Source organism: Sapajus apella, unplaced genomic scaffold, assembly GCF_009761245.1.
Source record: "Sapajus apella isolate SASKATOON/1434 unplaced genomic scaffold, GSC_monkey_1.0 scaffold134, whole genome shotgun sequence".
Classification (NCBI taxonomy): Eukaryota; Metazoa; Chordata; class Mammalia; order Primates; family Cebidae; genus Sapajus; species Sapajus apella.
In genome coordinates this window covers 1,175,460-1,182,833 of record NW_022437074.1, presented here as the reverse complement: position 1 = coordinate 1,182,833, position 7,374 = coordinate 1,175,460, and the positions used below count along the sequence as shown (strand labels likewise).

General features: G+C 38.1%; 1 pseudogene; it reads left to right on the top strand.

Moving 5' to 3' along the window:
• The first annotated feature begins 1,171 nt into the window (after positions 1-1,171).
• Positions 1,172-2,077, top strand: LOC116539843 (annotated as a pseudogene).
• The last annotated feature ends 5,297 nt before the right edge of the window (positions 2,078-7,374 follow it).

Sequence of the window (7,374 nt, the reverse complement as noted above, 5' to 3'; positions counted from 1 at the left end):
GATTGAGAAGTTTGGGTCTAAATTAGCCATTTTGTTATTGCTTTTCTGTTATTTCCATCTGTTTTTGTTGCTCTTTTCCTGCCGTCTTCCAACACTTTTTTTTTTCTCATTCAAAGAAAAAGAATTTTTACTCAGTATGTAATCAAGGAAGCTATTTAAAAAATAAATGCTCAAGGGGCATAAGTAGAACAACCTTAGATGTTGTCATGTACTTGCCCAGGGACATTGCTTTCCTGAAGAAAGGAGGCACATCAACAGAAAGGGAGCACCAAGTTGCCAGTGATTTCTATGCTTAGGCATTCTGCCCTGTTTGTGGATCTTCATTCATAGCCAAAGTAAAAACTATCCTTTGTGGTGCTAATTAGCCTGTTTAGAAACATTCAGAGACCAAGCATAGTAGCTCACACCTGTAATCTCAGCACTGTGGGAGGCCAAAGCAGGCAGATCACTTGAGCTCTGGAGACTGAGACCATCCTGGGCAACATGGCAAAAGCCCTTCTGTACAAAATAAAAAATTTAAAAATAAATATTAAATGAAATTAAGATTTTAGTTTCTTCTCTTTCTAAGCACATGGTAGGATCTCCTTCCTCTGCCCTTTGAAATTAGGCGTGGACATGTTACTTGCTTTCATCTTAAAACATGAGTTGAAATAATAAGTAACACTTCTAGGCAGAAACTCTTAAGAGCAGACAAACTGCAGCATTGTCTCCAGCACCTAGATCATAAAAGCCATGGAAAGTCAGAGTCTCTGCAGCCTGGATACCTAAGTAGGGGCAACAAACCTCCTGCTGGCTATGAGAGAAATGGAGAGTCATTTTAAAAACAAAAGAAACCGTACCTCAAGTCGCTGCTTTGTGGCTGTTTATTACTGCAGCACAACTGAACTCATCCTTTCTGATACACCCTTTAAAATCTTTTGGGCTGCATCTCCCCACGAGCCGCGTGTCAAGTGCCAGTGGCTAAGGGCGCGCGAGGATCCGCCACCCACCCGTTCGGCGTGGGCTCTGGCGTCAGGGTCTTTGTGTCGTGACAACAGCTCCAGCAGCGTAGGAGTCAGCAGGTGCGGCCGCCTTAGCCCTGAGCGGGCTCTGCGGCTACCTGCGGGCCTCTGCTGGTGCCCGACCCTTCTCTTCGCGGACCCCGAGCCAAGCAGCGACGCTGAGCCGACAGCCCGAGCACCAGGCCATGGCGGCCTCGCACCGGCCCATCAAGGGGATCCTGAAGAACAAGATCTCCAGGACTTCCTCCACGGTGGCGACGTCCGAACAGTCCCGCGCCAGTGTCCGCGAGGAGCTGAGCAAAATATCCCAGAAGGGGGATGAAATGAACATCCTGGAGACCTATCATCCAGCAGACAAAGACTATGGTTTAATGAAAATAGATGAACCAAACACTCCTTACCACGGTTTGATGGGTGATGAAGAAGACGCATGTAGTGACGCAGAAACCACTGAAACCTTGGCACCAGATATCTTAGCTAAGAAATTCGCTGCAGCGCAAGGCTCGGAGCCCAAGTGCCTGGTTCAGGAACAAGACAGCAGTGGGGAGGAGGATAGTGACCTCTCAGCTGAAGAAGGAGAAAAAAGGCGACAATTTGAAACGAAAAGAAAGCTTCACTACAATGAAGGACTCAATATCAAACTAGCTAGACAATTAATTTCAAAAGACCTACATGATGATGAGGAAGATGAAGAAAACAAGACTGCAGATGGAGAAAGCATGAATATGCAAGAATCAAATCAAGGATCTACCGCAAGTGACCAACGACAAAACAAATCACGAAGTTCATAGATTTGTTCAACACTGCAATTGCTTGTTAAATATAAACCGTTACTATAATACATTGCTTCTTGCTCTCCACAATTCATGACTTAAGTACCAAAATGCATGCGTTATTATATATTGCCAAGAATTAAATGATAACCTTAGATGCTGATTAGACTGAAAATTCCTAATTGATATTTCTATATTCTTGTGCCTAGTACTTTACCACAAATACAGTGTAACATCATCAATCCAAAACTGCATTACTTTTGTAAAAACACTGGTTAATATGTATAAGATATTATATAGCTTTTTATGCTTTAGAGGTTAAACAGTATCTTCAAGGGGAACTCATTTTCATCACTCTTAAATGTAGTGGTAGTGCTTACACAGTTTGTTGTAGTTGTTGTTTTAATCAAAAGCCAATTGAACAGCATGATATATAGACTGATAAATATTCAGGCTGAATGGTATTTTAACGCTTGTCTTCAACTTGATTTGTCTGTTTAATTGAAAAGGATTATAAGAGTTACTGTTGCATTTTCTGGCCTACTACCTTTAAAAATTCCTGTTGTTTCTTTGTATTTACAAGGAAAGGACTGAACTTTTCTCATCAAAACTAGCTTTTTTTCCCACAAATAAATTAGCAGATTAAACTTGCACTAAAGTCTGCTCTGGTTTTTTTTTTTGTTTTTTTTGTTTTTTTGTTTTTTTCGTCGGGGTGTAGTTATGTTTTTGGTACACTGGACAGACTTCAGAGCAGTTTTTTAAAAAATAAATATTCTTTTTTTTTTTCTTCTTTTTTTTGAGACAGAGTCTCTCTCTGTTGCCAGGCACCAGGTTGGAGTGCAGTGGCACGATCTTGGCTCACTACAACCTCCGCCTCCCGGGTTCAAGCAATTCTCCTGCCTCAGCCTCCCAAGTAGCTGGGACTACAGGCATGCACAACCATGCCCAGATAATTTTTGTATTTTTGGTAGAGATGGGGTTTCACCATGTTGGCCAGGATGGTCTCGATCTCCTGACCTCTTGATCTGCCTGCCTTGGCTTCCCAAAGTGCTGGGATTACAGGTGTGAGCCACCTGGCCCAGCCAAAAACAAATATTCTAATGTAGCTATCTCAGAATTCCCTTTAAATACCTGTCTTAACCTCCTGCTTTTGTTTCCTACTCCTTTCCACACATATGCACACAATCCTGTACCTTTTAAAGAATCATTAAGGTTGTCACGACATTAGGAACTCTTTCTCTTCTGCATCTGTCATTTGCTGCAATAATAAAATTCTTACTTTGACCGTCAATGCCTATTAATTCTTCTAATAAATGAACAAAATAGATTGAGTAGCAGTAGTGCTATAAGCAGGAAATACAGTTTAACTGCTGAATTTCTATACCTCTCTGATTTACAGCTTGCTAATTAAATTGCTATTATTTGTTTGGCTTACTTAGACTTAAGAAAACAACTAACTGAGGATTTTTCGTTTTGTTTTAGTTTTTTTTTTTTTTTTTTTTCCATGAGGAGAAAATTGTGTGTAACCAGTGATATGATTATTCCTGAATGTACAGACAGAAGTAAGCCTGGAAATTGTTTAATTTAAAAGCTTATAATAGTCCCTGCTTTAAGGGAATACAATAATGTATACTATGACAAATGTATTTTATTCTTCTAGCAGAGTAAGAATGATTTGCAATTTTTTTCCTGGAAATGAAGTGCAGAAAAGTCCTGTGTGTCTTGGATGATGATTGCATTTCTAGACAATTATTCGTATCTTAATTTTTTGTTAGTACCAAAATAATCTGTTATAAGAGCAGACTTTCAAAATAATTTCTGTATACTACATATACAAGAAGATTTTAATTGAACAGCTTATCTTCTACTTGCAAGTTTATGCAAATATCAGCATGTCAAAATAAATAAATAGTGGGAGAATTTTTTGATGTTTGAAGAATGTGCTTATTATTTTGATTTTCTAAATGAGATATAATCAAAGTACTGCTGAACTGTAGGTGCAGTAGTCTACTAAACATTTCAGCTAGTGATAGTACTGCTTTAGAAACAAAACTGCTTATCTCTGCTTTCTGAATTAATGTTGGGATTACCTGTTAAAATCTGTTTTGGGGGATATTGAGATTAAGTCTGTACGTACATGTGCACATATATTCATGTACCCAGACCTCTGATTTTTGAGTTCTTAGAAAGTATCCACATACTCTTTTTTTATGCAGAAGTAGCTGTTGTACAGAAAAGAAAGGATAAGGCTTTGAACAGCTGATTCTTTTTGTGTTTCCTGTAAACTATTTTTTGAAATTTAAATCACAAGCAAACTCATTTTTTTATTTTGAGAAAGTAAATGATGATTTCAGAGGAGTAAGACACGCCAAGCAGAATGCTCAGTAGGATTTTAGGTAGTCAAATGCAGGTGAAAAAAGGTACTTTCAGGTCATAAGTGGCTAAATGATATGGTATGAACTAGTCAAAATATGAACCCTTATGATTCAAGTTAGATTTTCCTCTGGAGAGATGGATGTGAATGTTCAGTTCCTGTCAAGGTAGATTTTACCTTCAACTTGTTCATCAATATCACTTTCTGTTACCTTGTCTGTTTTCATTTGTCTAAAATTTTCTAGGGATGACTAAAGTTTGACATAATGGTAGAAATGGATTGTTTAAGCTGAAGATTAGAGCAAGATGCCCTTTTCCCCATGACTTTCACTTTGTTTGCATTTTCCCCTTAAGTTCATTTTGTTACATACTGTAACAAAATACAACAATATGAAAAAATAAATGAATAAAATACAATCTTTTAGGTGAGATAATGCAGATTTTACAGCTTTGTGTGCAGACACACACAAAGACACAATTTGGGTTCTTACACATGGTTTTGTTACATTTTGCCAATATTCATGGTCTGATTTGTACTTTCATACTCAACTTTACTCAACATAGAATTTAATTTTTTAACTTCAGAAATTATTATGTTAATATGTAGAATCACATGCTTTGGGTTATCATTAGTGCTTTCTGTCTAGTCCTCTTACAATTATACCGTTCATTTTCAATATTCAATGTAAAAAAGTTTATTCTTAGAAAAACTTAAACTAATTCATCAAAAGGAAAGTTTTGGGAAAGTCTACTTAATATGTACATCCCCTAGGTAGTCCTTATTCCTCAAACACAAGGAAGTTACTAAAGTCACAGTTTGTCAATGAGAGGGGTTAAATATTGGGCTTAGTAAGGCATATACTTGGATTCCAATTTATCTCTATTTTTATCAATGATCTGTAAATTACAGAATAAAAACTTTTAGCCTGTACCAGCCATGGAGATCTGCTAATAGGAAAGTTCCAAATCCATGCAAATAGCTTGCATAGACTCATAAAATTATAAACCTTATTTATTAATTCAATATATACTAATTAACATACATTTATTTAACATCTGCCATAATGCCACACATTGGGGATACAATGGAAAATTAGACAGATGGAGTCCTTAATGTCATCATCTTGCATTCTTATAGAGGAGTCAGATAATAAATGTATTTATATAGTAACACATGTATCAGATGGTAAGACCTTAGGACATTATAAGTCGTCAAAAGTCTTGAGTTTTCCCTTACTCCTTATTTGTCTCAGTTCCTCCATGCTTCTGCTTCTTTAGTTTAATTATACTCTTTCCTTCCCTATGACAGCTGGTTTTCTTCTATTTCTATCCAAACATTCACTCTACATCATGGCTTTTGATTAGCCATCATTTTTGTTTCCTCCTAAATTCACCTTCCTTGTGTTCTACCTCAGGGTCTTTCTTGAAGCATCCTATTAGTTTCAGAGCCCAATTCCAGCTTCTCCCACCTCTCCATATTTTTCAGCTTAAATTTCCAAGAGAGAGAGTCAGATTTGCCCAGCAGACCTTGGCATAAGCCACTTACATGTAGACCTCCCATACTTGGATGAGATGCCCTCCTCAATCAGTCAGAGTCTGAAGAGTAATGTCTTCCCTCGCCACACAATAGACTAGGGACATCTTCTTCAAAAGGGTCAAGAGCAGGTACATCTCCCTTAAGGAAGCATTAGGCATGGCCCAGGATTATTCTGCCAGTTATAAGTGTACAAAGAAAAAAAAACACCTCTGCTTACACAACAGGTCTTTAGCTACATATTCAATCCAAAATAAAAATGAGGAATGTGATGGTTAATATTGAGTCTCAACTTGATTAGACTGAAGGAGGCAAAGTATTGTTCCTGGGTGTGTCTGTGAGGATGTTGCCAAAGGAGATTAACATTTGAGTCAGTGGACTAGGAGAGGCAGACCCACCTTCAGTCTGGGTGGGCACCATCTAATCAGCTGCCAGCCTGGCTAGGATAAAAGCGGGCAGAGGAACATAGAAGAACTAGACTGGCTAACTTTTCTGGCCTCCATCTTTCTCTTGTGTTGGATGTTTCCTGCCTTTGAACATCAGACTCCTAGATCTTCAGCTTTTGGACTCTTGGACCTACACCAGTGGTTTGCCAAAGACTGCTAGTCTTCAGTCATAGACTAAAGGCTGCACTGTCAGCTTCCCAGCTTTTTAGGTTTTGGGACTTGGACTGGTTTCCAGCTTGCAGACGGACTATTGTGGGGCTTCACCTTATGATCAAGTGAGTCAATACTCCTTAATAAACTCCCTTTCATATATACATCTATCCTATGAGTACTGTCCCTCTAGAGAACCCTAACACAGGAAGCCATTAGAGACTCTTTATGTTACAATGGAAAACTAAACTAAAACTAAATTAAAAAGCCAACACATCTATCAAAACATGATGTTTCATTAGGACAGGTTAAACATCATCTTCCTGTAGAAAAAAACAAACAAAACAAAAGCTTTTGATCATCTATGCTATGTATAAACCTAGACAAAATCTGTGTCTGTTACATGGCCAGCTCTTTCCCCTGCAGTTCAAGAAAAAAATAAAAATGTAGATCATCAAATAAGAACAACTGAAATGGTTATGGAGATGGGATGGGCTAAATACTTGAAACTACTCAAACTGGAAAGTCAGAGACTGAAATAAACAAAGGAACCACAGCCAGACTGTATATGACAATAGGACTCTGACCTACAATCTGTAGCTACCAGTCCAGGAAGCCAAATCATAACTTCTGCCGCAATCAACTCACATTGGCCAGGACTTGGTCAAAGACTGGCAGCTCCCCTACTTTTTGCTCTTGCTTCTAACACAGGATGAACAAAAGAAAGCCACATATGCTCCCAGATCAATCACAAGGGATGTCTCATTTCTGATTAGGTCATCTCCAGCTTCTTCAGGTCAACAGCCTTCAACAGGCCAACCACCTTAAATACTTGAAGTCTTCTCTTTTATCCCCTTATAAAGCTTTTATACTTGTACTTGACTTCGCATTTCTGCAAAAAGCAAGTAATAGTAACTAACTCCCTGGAACAGATAGCATTGAATAAATCACATCTGTTAATTTTCTGTTTCTGTTTCTGTTCTGAAATGGTCTTCGTTTATTTCCACAAGAAAAAAGGTAAGATGATAAATGTCCGTAAAATCATAAATGATCTGTACAGGGAGAGCAGAGACTTAACCAATAAATTTTGTTCTTTG